At 35.4% G+C, this 20,651-nt stretch overlaps 1 non-coding gene across 1 annotated transcript; it reads left to right on the top strand.

The window, feature by feature from the left end:
• The first annotated feature begins 20,158 nt into the window (after nt 1-20,158).
• Nucleotides 20,159-20,265, top strand: LOC121230146 (small nucleolar RNA R71). The gene has a single exon (XR_005928098.1). It is a non-coding gene; the product is annotated as a small nucleolar RNA R71 (small nucleolar RNA).
• Nucleotides 20,266-20,651: the final 386 nt, after the last annotated feature.

The following is a 20,651-nucleotide window of genomic DNA, read 5'->3' as shown; positions in this document are numbered from 1 at the left end:
GGGAAGCCGATTGATCCATCTTAGAAGCTGGATTCACCATCAAGACTGAAGATCTCCCCTCAATTTCCCTTCAGGAGTTTTGGGTTTTCTTTATGTTTTGTATTCATTATTCTTTTGAGATGTTTTCCATTTTAGTTATGAACTAAATCCCCTAAATACCTAAGGGGAATGAAACCTAAGACGGATCTTGTTATTATTTTCTGAATTGTATGATAAATATTTAACTTGTTCTTAATTATGTGTTCTTAATTCTTGTTTTGACATCCCAGGATACTGATTCAAGATAAGTTCTTATTCAGAGGAGGAATAGACCCTGTCTAAGAGTACATTTGTCATAATTAAGCGGAGTTGATTGCGCGCCTAGAGATAGGGTGACAAGTTTTGCCAAATTAGGGTGAAACCTAATAAGGGGATCCATAGATCGAGTTAACGCAACCCTAGGGTGTTAATTAGAGAAAAGTCTCAATTATTCAATCCAAGGATTAGACATTATTAGTCTTAAATAGGGATAATAACATAACTTAGGGATCTCTACAGAACAAGTTAAATGAATAAATCATTCGATTCAGAGTCAGAATAACAAGTGAAGTCTAGGTGGATTTTTCCTTAGGTATTGTCTTAATTCAATCGTTTTTCCAAAAGTAATTCCCCAATTCTATTTTCTGTGCATTCTTAGTTTAGATAATTAGTTAGTTAAAATAAAACCCCTTATTCTTAGGCTAGATAATAAAAAGACAGTCATTACTAGTACTTTTAGTTCCTTTGGGTTCGACAATCCGGTCTTGCTAAAACTATACTACTATTTGATAGGTACACTTTCCTAGGTCGTGATAATAGTTAGTTTCAAGAATGATTAATTATAAATATTTAAAACCTGTCACACGAAAATCGCGATCATGCATGTTTTGTTAAGCTATGAGATGACTTTGATATATTGTGATTTTGATTATTTGGTGTGGTTCATTATTGACATAAAATTTGATATATACTTTGTATTATAAAATTTGCTTGGAATTGGTAAATGATGTAATACCCGAACTCAGCATGCATATTCGGCTAATGATAGATAAATTAGATACGTATGCAAATGAAATGTTTGGTTGTGGTTTGATATTTAAAGTGACAAGTTGACATTTGTATTTGGTTATTAAATGGTAAATTTAACTTAAAATTGAATGGTGGAATTGGTATGAGTAAAAGGGTTAATTTTGATATTTGAATAGTGAGCAAATGAATTAGGTGTGTATTAGTAATTTTGTCACTATGCTAGCATATAAATTTTGGTATGTTTTGACTTGGCAATTATGCTTAGAAATGGTTCATAGTTTATTTGAATATATGATGGTTAGATATGTTATTTAGCTTGCGAATTAGGTGATATGACTTAACATTTGTGTTTTAAAATGGTTCATATTGATATGGTAATATGAGCATGAGTTTTGAATGTAAAAGAAGTATATTTGACAATATGAATAGTAATTCATGCTATAAGATAACAAAATGGTTATATGCGAATACAATAAAATTGTTTTGTGCTTTGTGTATTAATGATTCAAGAATTGTTTAACTGAAGTTACAAAGGTAAGCTTTTGAATATGATCTGAGTGATTGTGTGAATATATGGAAGTTGTATCTTTTCCGGTAATGCCTTGTAACCCTATTCTGGCGAAGGATATGGGTTAGGGGTGTTACAATACTTGTGAATGCTTGTGTGTTTAGGGTGGAAAATATGACTTTGCAAATAGCCTATTTTTATCCACATGGTCAAGGACACGGGCGTGTGTCTCAGCCGTGTGTGACGCACGGTCATGTTGTATGGGCGTGTGTCCCCTAGTGTTGAAATGAAATGGCAGTCAGTATGCTCCACACGGCCTCACACACGGGCCTGTGGCCAGCCGTGTGGTACAAGTTAGTATACCCTACAATTATGTTGTGATAGATATGGGCTAAGGGTGTTACATTTGATTGGTATCAGAGCTACGGTTTAGTCTATTCTAAGAATAACGTAGCGCATGTGAGTCTAGCTATACATGCCATATTATATACTGTGATAGTGTGATGACTTCTGACATTTGAAAATGTGTTTTCGTATAGGAATGGATCTCGATAGAGCTTTAGCAGATAATGTAGATAGTATAGCACCTGCTCCCGTGCAAGAGGATAGTGCCGGTTGATTCTCGACCGACTTCGAGTAACCAAGAGGTAGAGGCTAAACAAGCTTTTTTCCAAATGATGAATGACTGGTTTACTCAATATATCCGGACAAATCCAACTGCACAACAACTTCCACCCCGACTAATCCTTCTCTGATACCTACTATACCTCAAATGATTGATCCGTTGAGATTACATAAGCCCCTTGTTGATAAACTCAGAAAACTCGGGGCTGACGAATTTAGAGCTACTAATGATGATGATGCTGAGCGAGTTGAATCCTAGCTTGATAATACTATACGCGTGTTTGATGAGTTATCTTGTACCCCGGATGGGCATCTAAAATGTGCCATATCTTTGCTACGAGATACCGCATATCACTGGTGGAATATACTAGTATCGGTGGTTCCAGAAGAACGGGTGACCTGGGAGTTCTTTCAGACTGAGTTCCATAAGAAATACATTAGCCAGAGATTTATCGACCAGAAGCGCAAAAATTTTCTAGAATTCAAACAGGGTTGCATGACTGTGACAGAATATGAACGAAAATTCATGAGACTTAGTCGATATGCCCTAAAGTGTGTTTCGACTGAAGCTATAATGTACAAAAGATTTGAAGACGGGTTGAACAAAAATATTAAACTGCTAGTTGGCATACTTGAAATAAAAGAGTTCGTAGTACTGGTTGAACGAGCATGCAAAGCCGAAAGCTCGGGAAAGAGAAAAGAAAAGCTGACTTTGAAGCTAGACATTCACGTAAAAGATCGTCGGATAAAACATTTCAGTCGGCATCAAAGAGATTCCGAGATGATTCTAGCCGTCCAAAGGCTACTACGGGTTATTTTAGATGTGATCGGGATAGACCACCTATGAGCTCGAGAGCTACCTTAGTAGCTAGTGTTGGTAATGTTAGATCGAATCAACCGAGTATAAACATTGTGGTAAATGACATCCCGACAGTTGTAGATTGCATGATCGGGCCTATTTTAAATGTGGATCGATGGATCATTTCATTGGTGAATGCTCTGAGTTAGTTGAACAAAACACAATATAAAATACGAGACCGAGTAACATGTCAGCTCGAGGTAGACTACCCAGAAATACGGGTAATGTTAGTAGCTGTCAGAGAGGAACTAAAGACACAACAGTTCGATCTGAGGCACGCGCACCTGCCAGAGCTTATGCCATACGCGTTTGCGAAGAGGCTTCATCCTTGGATGTTATTACTGGTACATTCACTCTCTATGATACTAGTGTAATTGCATTGATTGATCCTGGTTCAACTCATTCTTATGTGTGTGAGACCTTAGTATTCAGTATGGCTTTACCTGTTGAGTCTACTGAGTTTGTGATTAGAGTATCGAACACCTTGGGCCAGTATGTCCTGGTTAACAAAGTGTGTGAGAATTGTCCTTTGATGATTCGAGATTCGTGTTTTCCGGCTGATTTGATGTTGTTGCCATTTGACGAGTTCGATATAATTCTAGGTATGGACCGGTTGACTTTGGACGATGCTGTCGTAAATTGTAAAAGAAAGACTATTGATTTACGGTGCCAAAATAATGAGATTATTCAGATTGAATCTAATGATCTAAATGGTTTGCTGACAGTGATATCTTCAATGGTAGCTCAGAAGTATGTGAGAAAAGGTTGTGAACCTTGCTTTGTGTATGTGCTTAATAGTAAAATGACCGAAAGAAAGATCGAATCAGTACTAGTTGTGTGCGAGTATTTGGATGTGTTTCTTGAACAATTGTCGGGTTTGCCACCTATCTGAGAAGTAGAATTTGGTATTGTGTTAGTTCCAAGGATGACTCCGATATCAATAGCTCTGTATAGAATGACACATACTGAATTAAAAGAATTGAAAGCTCAGTTGCAAGAATTAACAGATAGAGGTTTCACGCGACCGAGTTTCTCCCCCTTAGGTGCACCAATTTTATTTGTGAAAAAGAAAGGCAGAACTATGAGAATGTGTATAGAGTATAGACAGCTCAATAAGGTGACTATAAAGAATAAATATCCGTTGCCAAGGATTAACGACCTGTTCGATCAGCTGAAAGGGGCTACAGTGTTTTCAAAGATATATTTGAGATATGGCTAGTATCAGTTGCGAGTTAAAGACTCCGATGTGCCAAAGACTACTTTCTGAACCAGGTACAGACACTATGAGTTTTTGGTTATGCCTTTCAGACTCACTAATGCAACTACTGTTTTTATGGATTTGATGAACCAGATCTTCAGACAGTATTTGGATCGATTTGTATTGGTGTTCATTGATAACATTTTGATCTATTCCCGTGATGAAACCGAGTATGCCGAACATCTGAGACTTGTGTTACAGACTTTGTGAGATAAACAGTTGTATGCAAAGTTCAGTAAATGCGAGTTCTGGTTATGTGAAGTCAGTTTTCTAGGACATGTTGTATCAGCATCGGGTATTCGGGTTGATCCGAGAAAAATTTCAGCTATACTTGATTAGAAACCTCCGAGAAATGTTTCTGAAGTCTGAAGTTTTCTGGGACTTGCTGGTTACTATAGACTGTTCGTGAAAGGTTTCTCTATGATTGTAACCTCGATGACAAAGCTATTACAGAAATATGTTAAGGTCGAGTGGTCAGAAAAGTGCCAGAAAAGTTTTGATCAGTTGAAAGCTCTTTTGGCTGAAGCTCCAGTACTAGTTTAGCCAAAATCAGGCAAAGAATTTGTTATCTATAGTGATGCATCTTTAAATGGTTTGGGCTGTGTTTTGATGCAGGAAGGCAAAGTCATAGCTTATGCCTCGAGATAGTTAAAGCCACATGAAAAGAACTATCTGACACATGACCTAGAATTGGCAGCTATTGTGTTTGCCTTGAAGATATGCCATCACTATCTGTTCAGTGAGAAATTTCATGTTTATTCTGATCACAAGAGCCTAAAATATTTGATGACTCAGAAAGATCTGAATTTGAGACAGCATCGATGGTTAGATCTGTTAAAAGACTATGAGCTTGTGATTAACTACCATCCGGAAAAGGCTAATGTTGTTGCTGATGCTCTGAGTCAAAAATCATTGTTTACTTTACGTACAACTAATGCGTATATGGCTATGTCTGATGATGGTTTGATAATAGTTGAATTAAAAGCAAGACCGTTATTTATTCAACAGATTTGTGATGCTCAGAAAGTTGATAATGAATTGCTAGCAAAGTAGAGCCAATGTGATTCGAATGTTGATTTAGAGTTTTGAGTTGATGCTGAAGGTTGTTTGAGGTTGAGAAACCGAATATGTGTTTCGAGAAATCCAAAATTGATTCAGATGATTTTGAAAGAAGCTCACAGCATTCAATTATCTATTCGTCCGAGTAGTACGAAAATGTATAATGATCTGAAATAACTCTGTTTCGAAATGTTTAGTCTGTAAGCAAGTAAAAGCCGAGCATGAGGTACCTTCTGGATTGCTTCAACCGATCATGATACCTGAGTGGAAATGGGACAGATTCACGATGGATTTTGTATCCGATTTGCCGTTGAAACCAAGCAAGAAAGATGCAATCTGGGTTATTGTGGATAGATTGACTAAATCGGCTCATTCTGTTCTGATTCACACAGATTACTCGCTTGATAAGCTAGCTAAATTATAAGTTTCTCAGATGTAAGATTACACGAAGTACCTATTTCTATTGTTTTGGATAGAGATCCAAGGTTTACATCATGGTTTTAGAAGAAATTACAAGATACTCTAGGTACGAAATTACATTTTAGCACTTCTTTCCATCCACAAACAGATGGTTAGTTCAAACGAATCATTCAGATACTTGAGGATATGTTGAGATGTTGCATTCTCGAGTTTGAAGGTACGTGGCTATGATACTTACCTTTGATTCAATTTGTGTATAATAATAGCTTTCAATTGAGTATCAAAATGGCACCCTACGAGGCTTTGTACGGCCGTAAATGTCAAACACCATTATATTGGACTGAGCTCAGTGAAAACAAGATACACGGGGTTGATTTAATTAGGAAGACTGAACAAAAAATGAAAGTGATTCGTGAAAGTCTGAAAACAACGTCAGATCGTTAGAAATCATATACGGACTTGAAACGAAAAGATATAGAGTTTCAGATAGGGGATAAAGTCTTTTTGAAAGTCTCGTCGTGGAAGAAAATACTTAGATTTGATTGTAAAGGCAAATTGAGTCTGAGATTTATTGGGTCGTATGAGATTATAGAGCGTATCCGGCTGGTTGCTTATAGATTGTTGTTGCCACCTGAGTTAGAAAAGATCCATAATGTATTCCATCTTCCGATGCTTTGTAGATATCAATCTGATCCCTCAGATGTGATTAATCCATCAGAGATTGAGATTAAATCTGATATGATATATGAGGAAGAACCGATTCACATTTTGGCTCGTTAGGTTAAAGAATTGCGAAATAAGAAAATTTTGTTAGTGAAAGTACTGTGGCATAAACACGGAGTAGCAGAGGCAATGTGGGAGCCAGAAGATGCAATGAAAGAACGTTATCCGAATCTATTCACTGGTAAGATTTTCGGGGACGAAAATCCCTAAGGGGGGAGAGTTGTAACAGCCTGATTTAGACCCTATTCAGAACGGTGGTTTTAGGACCACAAATTTGAGTTAGAAAATATTTAAAAATTATTTTCTGTGTGAATTTATATGTGTGAAATTTTCGTGATTTAATTTTATCATTTGAGTGTCGATTTAATAAAAAAGGCTTAATCGCGTAAAATGAGAATTTGATGGTTAATTTTAAAAGGGCTGAATTGATGTTGTCTTTATTGTATGAAGTATTTAAGTTGCAAGTAGACCATAATTATATATGATGGACGGTTGTGACCTTATATTATAATGGTTGTATATTTTAGAATAAAGGTTAAATATGTAAAATATGTAATAACATGTATATAATAAAACATAAAAATTAAAATAAGCATGCATATTACTTTTTTCTTGCCGAAACTTGAGAAAGAAAGAAATAAAATATAGCTTAGGGTATTCGACACTTTGGAAGCTTGATTCAAGGTTAGTTTTTGTTCAGTTTTTGATAATTTTTATGTTTTTGAGATCATTGCAGTGTAATGTACAAAGCCCATGCTTGAATTTCTAATTTTGATGAATATTTTGAGTTATGCCATTGATGAATAATTGAGTTTGTGATGTTATTTAATGAATTATGAAAGATATGTTTTGGATTAATATGTTTTGTATTGGAATTTTTGATGATTTTGAGTAAGTAAGACTAAATTGAAAACATAATAAATTGAGGGACTAAAATGTGAAATAAATGAAATGTATGGTATTATATGAATATAAGGAACATTTGGCCCAAGCACAGTGTATTCAAATTTTTCATGTTTTGTGTTTTGTGCAATTTGGACTAAATTGTAAAAAGTGTAAAATATTAAGGGTAAAATGGTAATTTGCCCATTTATATGTTTGTGGACTAAATTTAGTGAAAATATGTTTGAATGAGTTTAATTTGAATATGTTTAGATCAAGAACCAAAGAAATTAGATTTGGATCGGGGGAAAACCAAAGTTATCAATTAGTCGTCCCGTTCCGATTACTGTTGTCCGAGGTAAGTTTGTAAGCAAAAAGATGTTGTTAATTTTAAATAAATATGAGTTTTATATGTTGAAATGAATTATGTGAATATATATATATGATAGCCGAATGTGGATATGATTGAAAGCTATGCGTACGAGTTCGATTCGACCTAGTTACGATGTCTGAAAGCCCCGTATGAACCTAAGGAATAGGTAGGATACATATGTCATGACATAGGATTTTCGATATGTGTTCTCATGTAAGACCACGTCTGGAACGTTGGCATCGATATGTGATTACGTGTAAGACCATGTCTGGGACATCGGCATCGTATTTAATTCGTGTAAGACCTTGTCTGGGACAGTGGTATCGATATGAGATTATATGTAAGACCATGTCTGGGATGTTGGCATTGTACGATATGTGTAATTATCCGAGTATCCTATTCAATTCCAAATGGTTCAACGGGAAATGATAAGTTGTGATCTAATGTGTAAATCGAGCTAAGTGATTAGGTATGTGATAGTTCATTACCTATTTGAAAATAAGGTAAGTTTGTTCTTTAATATGTGACGTAAAATATGCATGATGCTAATATAAATAAAAATGTATTTGTGAAGTATATTCGGCCACATGTTATGTATAAGTATCAGATATTAAAGTTTAATTCAAGAGTATATGCTTATGAGTGTATATATATTCGGTTATATAATGGTACTATGGTTTTGAAGTTGAATGTTACTTTGACAATAGATATATGTATAATCAGCCAAGGTAAAATTTATATATGAAAGTATATGCTGTATATCAAATTTTAAGCTTGAAATTAATGCGATTATGATAGCATGAATTGGTTTGGTTAAATTTAGTTGATGTTGTCATTGAGTTATTTATTTTCTTATGACTTACTAAGCTATGATAGCTTACTATGTGTGTTTATGTTTGCTTTGTTTTATAAATTTTGGAGTCTAGTTACGAGCTCGTGGATCGTCAGTAAAGTCTATCACACTATGACTATTTTTGGTACTTTATAAGTTTGAACTTGAACTTATGGCATGTATAGGCTGGATTATATTTGGTTAAGTTTGAAGTTGTGTATATACTAAGCCATGCGAAAATGGCTAATATGTTATGTGAGTATATGAAACTTTAGTTAAGTTTATATATGTCATATGCATTGAAAATGGTTAGTGATTTTGGATGTGTGTTTGGTTGATTCGACTATGGTTCATGCCTTGATAAAAATATATGTGAACTTGGTTGTTATGTTTGGTGAAAGTGTTATTATGTGATTTGGTATTAAAGAATATTTGGTTATGGCATATAGGTGAAATTATAGTTGGATATATATATATGATTGAGTAATATGCCTAATGATTAGTTTTAGCTTGATATGTTCAAAGGTAATGTGTATTTTAATGATATAAGATATGCGTGAGATATGTATGATATCATGAATGGATGTATTCGGCAATGAAGATTGAAAATGGTATATTTTGTGAAATGTGGTACATGTTTTGTTAAGCTATGAGATGACTTTGCTATATTGTGATTTTGATTATTCGGTGTGGTTTATTATTGACATAAAATTTGATATATACTTTGTATTGTAAAATTTGCTTGGAATTGGTAAATGATGTGCATGCATATTCGGCTAATGATAGATAAATTGGATATGCTTGCAAATGACATGTTTGGTTGTGGTTTGATATTTAAAGTGACAAGTTGACATTTGTATTCGGTTAGTAAACGGTAAATTTAACTTAAAATTGAATGGTGGAATTGGTATGACTAAAAGGGTTAATTTTGATAGCTGAATAGGTGAGCAAATGAATTAGGTGTGTATTAGTAATTTTGTCACTATGCTAGCATATAAATTTTGGTATGTTTTGACTTGGTAATTATGCTTAGAAATGGTTCATAGTTTGTTTGAATATATGATGGTTAGACATGTTATTTAGCTTGAGAATTAGGTGATATGACATAACATTTGTGTTTTAAAATGGTTCATATTGATATGGTATTTGACCATATGAATAGTAATTCATGATACAAGATAACAAAATGGTTATATGCGAATACAATAAAATTGTTTTGTGCTTTGTGTATTAATGATTCAAGAATTGTTTAACTGAAGTTACAAAGGTATGCTTTTGAATATGGTCTGAGTGATTGCGTGAATGTATGGAAGTTGTATCTTTTCCAGTAATCCCTCGTAACCCCATTCTGGCGACGGATATGAGTTAAGGGTGTTACAACACTTGTGAATGCTTGTGTGTTTAGGGTGGAAAATATGGCTTTGCAAATAGCCTATTTTTGTCCACAAGGGCAGGGACACGGGCGTGTGTCTCAGTTGTGTGTGACACACGGTCATGTTGCACGGCCATGTGTCCCCTGGTGTTGAAATGAGATAGAAGTCAATATGCTCCACATGACCTCACACACGGGCGTGTGGCCGATTGTGTGGTACAAGTCAGTATACCGTACAATTTTAGCACGACCTGATACAAGGGTGTGTTGCCATTTTGAAGGCCACACAGGCTAGACACACCGGCGTGTGGTTGGCCGTGTGACCCAAGTCGATATCGTCTCCAGTTTTCAAACAGCTTGGTACATTGGCATGTCCTCGACCGTGTGACACAAGTCAGTATGTATGCCCTGTTTTCATACGGTCTAAGACATGGGCGTGTCTACTAACCGTGTGAGGCACACGGCCTATTCACATGGGCATGTGATACTGAAATGCATGATTTAAGCTTTGTATGCTCAATTTAGTACATATTGAATGTGAATGAATGATATTTACTAAAATGAGTTACATTTGATAAATGATTGTTCTGAATTGAGTTACAAGTCCTTCCGACGACAGTTACGGGTTAGGGGGTTACACCCCTAAACTTAAATTATTGCTCGTCTTGAGTAATGTTTATGCACAGCAAAAGGTCTTGCTAAGGTAAAATTGCTAACTGTGCAAGCAACATCAATCTTAGTCCCATAATAATGCATTAATAACTTCATGTTCATAGATCTTCTTTATTAACAAGTAATTCATATGGAAACATTTTTAGAGTTTCATACTAAGTTTCAAAATATGCCAACATGAATCATAGTTTGTATGTATGTCACAGCCACAGATAAGATTCTTCATTCAACATAATTTCTTATCAATCAATCAAACAATCATAAGGCTTATTTATGATCTTCATATGTTGAATTTAGTACTTCCTTTCCACTAATGTAGGTGACATAATCTTGAAATCAATAGGTCTTTTATATGGTTGTAATGGGGCTCAGTTAAAGGTAGGGATTTTAAGAGATGAGACATTTTAGTTGCAAAATCTTAACCTTTAACTTTGTCTTGGATTTCTCGAAATACAACCTTTTTCTTTAAGTGAACCTTTGGGACACCCCTAAACTTATTTTGAACTCACGCTTATATATTTTTCTTTTTGGAGATTGAGAAAACTTCTCTTCGCTCTTCCTTCATCTTTTTTTTTTCTTTTTTAAGCATGGGCACATACATCTTTTTGAAAATTTCCTCAAATGTTGATTACCAAGGCAACTCTAGTTAAAATGGGTGCACAAAATTAAGATAACTTAAAAAAGATGGTAATGTGGCTTATAATGTAGGTTTATTTAAATAAACAGGCCTTTAAGCTCAAAATTACAGTTTCAAGGATCTAATATCATAGGGTTGGCTTGAAAAGGCTCAAACGATCCAAAGAAATAGTGCCTATATCATTTTAGATTTTTATGTCCCCTAGGATTTCGCCTCAAGAAAGTTACTTAGTCAATTCTAAAGATATAACCCTTCATGCATGTCTAATCTCAAGAGAAACTAAATTTTCGTGGCAAACATTACTAAGGCTAAGATCACAAGCATTCCATTCTTCATGATAACAAACTTTCACTGAGATAAAATCATCGTTCATACTTGCATACAAACTATCTCATTAACAAAAAATGTCTCTAAACATTCTTTTATTAAAACATACTTATGAAAGAAATGATTGAAACATACTTGAAAATTTTAAAAATTTGAGCAACTTATTTGCCTTACCCCTCTTTAAAAAGGAGCAATATACTATTTGCAAGAACAAAGCAATGAATGAAAATTGAACACCAGGTAGGGTTGAAAAGAAAGAGAGGTGAGTCATTATGACTGCTTAAATACCAAATCTTTCCTAATAACCCAATCCTAGACGTGTTCATTCCCATTACCACATTACTTACTCTTTTTCTTTCTAAAGAAGTGTTAAGTTTATTCATAATTGTTATGCTTTATTCTGTAGAAATTAAATCCTAATTACGAAAGAAATAAATTCCTAAAGACCTAAAAATAATTAAATAAATAACAAGACAAGAATCCCCCCTTTTATTTTTCTGACTCATTCCCCTTGTCTTTTTCAGCTCCATCTCCGCTTGCATAGTCAGTATCTTTCATCCATGTCTCAAAGATAACATCTGGGAACTCAAGCACAAAAGTATTAGAGATATTCTTAAAAGTGTTACGAATTGAGTCATCTCTAATATTTTCATATTTCCAATAAGTTAGTTGTTGATTATGTATGAACTTACACATATCCATCATAATTGACAACTCCGATTTCTTTGAAGCACTTGTAGAAGTTAGCATTAGAGTTGAAGATTTAGGTTCAACACTTAGCTTGACTGTTTCTTTTTTTAGCTCAACCTCTGGTTCAGGGGTTGTAGATCCTTCAATTAGTTTAGGACTATTAGGTTCCTTGTCAGATTATTCTTCTTCAGTGTCTGTAACTGAATTAGCTTCAGTTTCAGTTTCATTTGTTGACTCCTCAGTATCTGGCTCAGTTGGCTCTTATTGCTTGCCTTGAGTCAATTCATGCACCTTCTCTACTAACCTCTCAAGATCATGATTTGTAATGCACCCTTGAACATATTGCCCCTTCAGATTTGCTTGTGTTTTGACGTGGGCTCTTAAGGAAAGTGAAGTGATTAATGATGGAAAATAAGCTCTTCTTGTCTTCTTTTTAGCACAATCATGAATCTCCTTGAGAATAATTTTCTCAATATTAATAGACTTTTTTGTCAATATTGCATATAACAAAAGCATCCATTCCATTGAGATGGTGGAACTATGTGAGATAGGCATAAAACTGAAGCGTATGAAATAAGACCATACCTTTGCTACTAGTTTTAGATGTTCCCTTCGGCAAGAATGGCTTCCATACTTTCTTATAATCCATTAGGATCCTAGATTTGTCACAACATCAAGCACTTGTTGAAGAAAATCCCAATTGATATTGTTCATCATAGGGTAGTACTCATCTTCTTCAACATCAGGTAAGTTAAACAAATCATTGATGAACTTAGAAGTAAGAGGTACATTTTTCTTTCAAATGATGACCTCAGTAGCATCTTGCATAGTCAAACTAGCATAAAATTCTCGAACTATTTCTCATCGGGAAGTGAATGAGCATCACAAAATTGTTCCCACTTGAGAGCATTGATTTTATTTCTAATTGGTATAAGAACAACCATCAACTCATGACTCTTCAAGTTAAAACCTTTTTTCTGACATCATAGGTTGATGTTTAAAGATTAAATCAATTATCTCTTTCACTTTTTCATCTATCAAAATCAAGTTTTCAGGAGTAGTCTTTAAAGATCTAGTTCTTTTGCGAGACATGATATCTTTTCTTGAGAATTTGGAAAAGTTTATGCATAAGGGGGAAAAGAGAAATCGACAAGATGGGTAAGGACTTGCTACGATGAAAATCTTACGATGGCAAGGATGATGTGGCGGTAATAGGTGATTTTGATAAAAAGGGAAGAGAGATTGGGGTTTCTTTCGGGATTTGAGGCTAGCAGCACAAGAGGGAGATTTAGGGATTTTTAGGGTTAAGCAAATTGTTTTGAGGGATATGAAAAATAGTAAAATGAAGAGGAGTTTATATAGGGAAGAATTAGGGCAACATGTAGCAAAAATTTAGCTACATTAGGGTTACTTGGGCGGCAAGTAATGGGAGTGGCAACAAAGTATGCATTTTTCCCTCCTTTTTTTTGTCTTGGGCCTCAAACTCAGACTGTATTTACAAACTTACTCAAGAAAAAAAAAACTAATTAATACTTGGGCCAAATTTAACCTCCTTTATTAACATAAAAATTTAAAATTTAAACAAAACAAATGAAACTTAAAAATTTTAAATCTTTATTAGAAAATTTCTTCTTAACAAATTACATTAAATTAATTCCCAGGAAAGGTTGGAGGGGTCACAGTGGTCCCGCTTAAGTTCCAATCTCCTTAGATAGAATTAATTAAATGTAATAAGTTAAGAAAATAAGTTCTAATTAATTATTTATTTACAAAACGAGTTCATGAAAAATCAAGGGTCTGTTAATTTGAACGAGGATTCAACACGCTCAACTGCACCATCCCAGTAGTGTTTGAAACGTTGACCATTAACTTTAAACATACCTCTGTAATTGTCGTATAATTCAATAGCTCCATAAGGATAAACTCGGTAGATGGTATAGGGTCCTTTCCATCGAGATTTAAGCTTCCCAGGAAATAACTTCAACCTTGAATTAAACAACAAAACCTTTTGACCTTCTTTAAACTCGTGAGGTTATATATGATTATCACGCCATCTCTTTGAACTTTCTTTACACATTTTGGCATTCTCATAGGAAAACAACCTCAGCTTTTCCAACTCATCAAGTTGTAACATCCTTCTCTCACCGGCTTGCTTAAGATCAAAGTTTAACTGCTTCAAAGCCTAGTGAGCTCTATTCTCCAACTCTAATGGCAAATGACATGGAAAATGACATGTCTTTCAAAAGACTAACCGATAAGGAGTCACTCCTAATGGTGTCTTAAATGCTGTTCAGTAGGCCCATAATGCATCATCGAGCCTTCGACACCAATCTTTTCTGCTAGGGCATTCTACCCTTTCAAGGATACCTTTGATTTCACGGTTCACTCTTTCAACTTGCTCATTAGACTGGGGGTGATAGGCAATAGCAATCTTGTGCTTCACATCATATTTTTCAAGCAACCACTTAAGCCATTTCTTTACAAAGTGAGAACCTTCATCACTAATAATAGATCTTGGTGTCCCAAATCGAGTAAACACATGCTTATGTAGGAATCGCATGACTACCTTAGTATCATTTGTAGGGTATGCTTCAGCTTCAACCCACTTGGATACATAGTCAACAGCAACTAATATGTATTTGTTCCCATACGAAGAAGGAAATAGGCCTAAGAAGTCAATGCCTCATACGTCGAATAATTCAATCTCCAAAATGTTTGTTAAGGGCATCTCATTCCTCCTTGATATATTTCTGGTACTTTCGCATTTACCACAGTTCTTCACATAAGCATAAGCATCTTTAAATAGTGTAGGCCAAAAGAAACCTACTTGCAAACTCTTTGCTGCAGTCCGTGAACCACCAAAGTGTGCCCCACTTGGAGATGAATGGAAATGATACAAGATCTCAGCAATCTCACTTTCAACTACACACTTTCAAATTATATTATCTGCACACTATTTAAACAAAAACAGATCCTCCTAAAAATAATACCGACTATCATGAAGGAAATTTTTTCCATTGCTGGTATGTCATTTCTCGAGGAATTATTCCACATGCAAGGTAATTGGCAAAACCAGCAAACCAAGGTGTTTTATGAATTTGACTTCCTCAAATAAGTGTTCATTTGATAAATTCTCGTTGATAGGCACAGATGATCAAGTTACGTCATCTTGTTCCAACCTCGACAGATGATCAACTATTTGATTTTTGACACCTTTTCTGTCTTGGATCTCAAGGTCAAATTCTTAAAGTAAAAATATCCAACGAGTTAGCCTCAGTTTTGCATATTTATTTGTGAGCAAGTATTTAGTGGCTGCATAGTCAGTAAATACCGTAACTTTGGTACCTATAAGATATGAGTGGAATTTGTCAAAAGCAAAAACTATAGCAAAGAGTTCCTTTTCAGTTACTGTATAATTAAGTTGGGCACCTGTCAAAGTTCTACTTGCATAGTAAATAAGGTGAAACACTTTGTTTCTTCTTTGACCCATCATAGCTCCAATGGCATAATTACTTGCACCGTACATCAACTCAAAAGGTGAGCTCCAATCAGGTGTAATGATATTAGGGCTGAGATTAACCATTTTTTTAAATCTTTAAAAGCTTCCAAACATGCTTTGTTGAAATCAAACACTGTATCTTTCTCTAACAACAAACACAAAGGCTTAGAAATTTTTGAGAAATCTTTGATAAACATTCAGTAAAAATCGACATGGCCTAGGAAAGTTCTGACTCCTTTCACATTAATTGGGGTTGGTAATCTTTCAATTATGTCCACCTTTGTTTTATCGACTTCTGATAAACCGTAATTCATACATATTTCTATCCCATGCTTAGCACATTTTATGGATGATTTTTCCTTAAAATTGGTGAATTAGATGCCCCTAATGCCTTAATTTCATATTTTATACTTAGGTGAGCATAGGAGAATGAAAGGAATGAGAAACAGGCCAAAAATGGAGAAAATGGGCCAACGTATGAAATCAACATGGCCTGGACCTCCTCACACGGGCAGACCACACGGCCGTGTCAATTTGGCAGAATCGAAGCACGACTCACACGGGTGGACCACAAGCTCGTGCCTATTTAACAGGCTTGACCACGGCCTTAAGCAATCACACACGGACGTGTCACACGGGCATGTCCCTGCCGAGCCCAGGTTGAGTGCAATTCAGAAAAGGCCAATTTTGAGGGTTCTTAGGCATTCTAAAGCCTATAAATACATCTTAGAGGAGGAGGAAAAGGGGACACACAGAGAAAGAAGCAGGGAATTGCTCAAGGAAAGCCGATTGATCCATCTCAAAAGCCGGATTCATCATCAAGACTGAAGATCTCCCCTCAATTTTCCTTCAAGAGTTTTGGGTTTTTCTTTATGTTTTGTATTCATTATTCTTCTGAGATGTTTACCTCTTTATTTATGAACTAAAACCCCTAAATACCTAAGGGGAATGGAACCTAAGACAGATCTTGTTATTATTATTTGAATTGTATGATAAATATTTGACTTGTTCTTAATTATGTGTTCTTAATTCTTGTTTTGATATTCCAAGATATTAATTCAAGTTAAGCTCTTATTCAGAGGAGGAATAGACCCTGTTTAAGAGTACATTTGTCATAATTAAGAGGAGTTGATTGCGCGCTTAGAGATAGGGTGATAAGATTTTTCTAGATTAGGGTGAAACCTAATAAGGGGATCCATAGATCGAGTTACTGCAACCCTAGGGAGTTAATTAGAAAGAGATTTCAATTATTCAACCTAGGGTTAGATGTTGTTAGTCTCGAGAGGGATAATAATATAACTTAAGGATTTCTACGGATCAAGTCAAATGAATAAATCGTCCGATTCAGAGTCAAATAACAAGTGAAGTCTAGGTGGATTTTTCCGTAAGTATTGTCTTAATTCAATCGTTTTTCCAAAAGTAATTCCCCAATTCTATTTTCTGTGAATTATTAGTTTAGTTAATTAGTTAGTTAAAACAAACCCCATTATTATTAGGCTAGATAATAAAAAGACAGTCATTACTAGTACTTTTAGTTCTTTTGGGTTCGATAATCCGGTCTTGCTAAAGCTATACTACTGTTCGATAGGTACACTTGCCTTCATCGTGATAATAGTTAGTTTCAAGAACGATTCATTATAAATATTTAAAACCTCTCACGAATATCACGTATCAACTTCAATTCCTCTCTTTGAGATTTTATGCCCTAAGACAATCCCTTCCTTAACCATAAAATGGCATTTTTCCTAGTTAAGGAAAAGATTCGCCTCTTCGCATCTCTCCAGTAGCTTAGCCAAATTACTCAAAAAAATATCATAAGTGTTACCAAAAAAAAAAATCATCCATGAAAACCTCAACAAAATTTTCAATCATGTCAGTGAATATTGCCATCATGCATCGTTGAAATGTTGCAGGTGCATTGCATAAACCTAAAGGCATTCACCTAAAAGCAAATGTATTGTATGGACAAGTAAAGGTTGTTTTATGTTGGCCCTCTAGAGCTACAACTATTTGGTTATATCCAGAATAGTCATCTAAAAAAGAATAGAATTCATTACCTGCCAGCCAATCTAACATCTGATCCATAAAAGGCAATAGAAAATGGTCCTTCCGAGTGGCTTTATTCAATTTTCTGTAATCAATACAGATTCTGAAATAGGATAGATGATTCTTGCATCTAACCATTTGATCACTTACTTTCTCACTACTTCTTTCATAATAGGATTGAGCCTCTTTTGCCCATCAATTCAAGCTCTTTCACCTTCTTCTAAAATAATTTTATACGTGCAAAAAGAAGGGCTTATACTTCGAATATCATCTATGGTCTAACGAATTACTTTCTTAAATTTCTTTAGAATAGCAATTAGTTGCTCCTCTTGATCTTTCTTCAGTTCTGCTGAAATAATCATAGGCAAAGTGGAACAGTCACCTAAATAAACATATTTCAAATTGGAAGGAAGTACCTTTAGTTCGAGTTTAGGTGGTTCTTCAATTGACAACTTGGGTTGCACAAATTCTCCGACTTCTAACTCCAATTGTTCAAACTGTGTGGATTGAATAAAATTTCTCAGATTAGCTTAGATCAAAGCCATGTCTTCTTCACCTTTTTCATCCTCCAAAGGGTTAAGATATAAGGTTTTCTCCAATGGATCTTTTTCAGAATTGCTTTCCATAGAAACCAAGGTTTCTATCTCTTCCATAACTAAACACTCTTCTGTTGGATCGGGAAATTTCATCGCTTTAAGAATGTTAAAGATTACCTAATTGTCTTAAACTCGCATGGTGAGTTCATCTTTCTGTACATCAATTAACGTTCTTCCCGTGGCTAAGAAAGGTCTCCCAAGGATGATCGGCACTTCCTTATCTGCTTCAAAATCTAAGACAATGAAATCAACAGGAAAAATAAATTTATCGACCCTTACCAAAAAATCCTCGATCTTTCCTTCGGGATATGCTAAAGATCGATCCGCTAGTTGAAGCGTCACAGTTATAGGTTTTACTTCACCTATCCCTAGCATCTTGAAAATAGACTTAGGCATCAAGTTGATACTCACTCCTAAATCACACAAAGCTTTACCGCAGTAAGATTCACCAATGTTATAGGGTATAGTAAAACTTCCTGGGTCTTTCAATTTGGGTGGCAGTTTATTCTGTAGAAATTCACTGCACTCCTTTGTCAAGGCAACGGTCTCATGCTCACTCAGTCGTTTCTTTTTGGACAGTATATCCTTCATAAACTTCACATAATTCGACATTTGTTCTAAAGCCTCCACCAACGAAATATTGATGTGTAACTACTTCAGAACATCCAAAAACTTCTTGAATTACACCTCCTGTTTCTATTTGTATTGCTGCAATCTTTGCAGATATAGAGGTGATGGAACTTTCGGTTGGATTGGATAACTCTTCTGCATAGGTACATCTGCATCCAAAGAAGATGTTAGAGTATCTGAATTCACTAAGTTAGGATTTACCTTGTAAGCCTTTGTAGATTCTGACTCTTTTGGTGTAGGAATTTTAACAACTGGTTGATTCTTCTCAACGGGCTTATCTTCGACATCAATCAATCGAGTTCCAGAATTTTACCACTTCGCAATGCCACTGCCTTGATATGTTCTTTACCCAAGTTTCTTGGATTCTTAGTATTGCTCGGCAAAGTTCCTTGCGGTCTATTACGAAGCTCCGTAGCTAACTGACACAATTGGTTTTCCAAATTTTTCAAAGTTGCTGCTTGGCTTTGGATCAAAACGCCATTTTTTTGCCATGTACTCTTTCAACAAGTTCTCCAAATTGTTTGATGCCTCAGCTTGAGGTGGTTTTGGAGCTTACTGATTAAACCCTTGAGATTGGTTAGGTCTATGCTACAATAAGTTGTTCGGTCTATTTCTTGGGTTGCTCCAAGAAAATTTAGGATGATTACACCATGAAGAATTGTAGAAGTTGGACTGGGGTCCTTGTCCACTCCTATTTTGATGTTGGTTCCTCACATAGTACACTGACTTGGGATTTGATGGGCAGTTCTCAAAAGAATGACCTTCCCCACAATACACACAGGAAACTACTTCAAACGACTTGGTGGCATAGCTGCAAAATTATTAGCACTATTAGCGATAAACTATTTTAACATAGAGGAAATAGACGATACCTGAGCTGATAACGAAGTGAGGGCATCAACTTCATGAACTCTAGCTACACGTCATCTTAAAGCTGTTCAATTTGTTGGCCATTGATAGTTATTACTTGTGATCCTCTCAATGATCTCATAAGCCTCATTATAAGACATAGACAAAATTGCACCATTTGTAGAAGCATCTACCATCAATCTTGTATGTGCATTGAGACCATTATAGAATGTCTCCAACTAGATACAATGAGGAATCCCATGATGAGGACACTTACGAAGTAACTTCTTGAATCACTTCCAAGCCTCATACAAAGACTAGTTATCTAATTATTGGAAAGTTGTGATCTCGTTCCTCAACTTAGCATTTTTGCTAGGCGGGAAATACTTAACCAAAAATCTCTCTGCTAATTCTTGCCATGTAGATATGAAACTTGGTGGCAATGAACTAAGCCATGCTTGTGCTCGATCTCGCAATGAGCACGAAAACAACTTCAACCTCAATGTGTCTTCAGTCACACCAGCTATCTTGAATGAATCACCTACCTCCATAAACAATCGAAGGTGGAGATGTGGATCTTCCGTAGGCATACCATTGAATTAGCCCACCGTTTGTAGCATTTGAAACATCACTTGTTTCAATTCAAATTGGGTTACCTCAATATCTGGCCTTCTAATTCCTGGATTTAACTCACTGAAAAGTGGCACAGCATATTATCTGATGCATCGATCCCTATCATCGATAATGA

The sequence above is a fragment of the Gossypium hirsutum genome, chromosome A05 (genome assembly GCF_007990345.1).
Source record: "Gossypium hirsutum isolate 1008001.06 chromosome A05, Gossypium_hirsutum_v2.1, whole genome shotgun sequence".
Lineage (NCBI taxonomy): Eukaryota > Viridiplantae > Streptophyta > Magnoliopsida > Malvales > Malvaceae > Gossypium > Gossypium hirsutum.
Note: the sequence above shows the minus strand (reverse complement) of the source record. Positions and strands in the feature narration are given on the sequence as shown.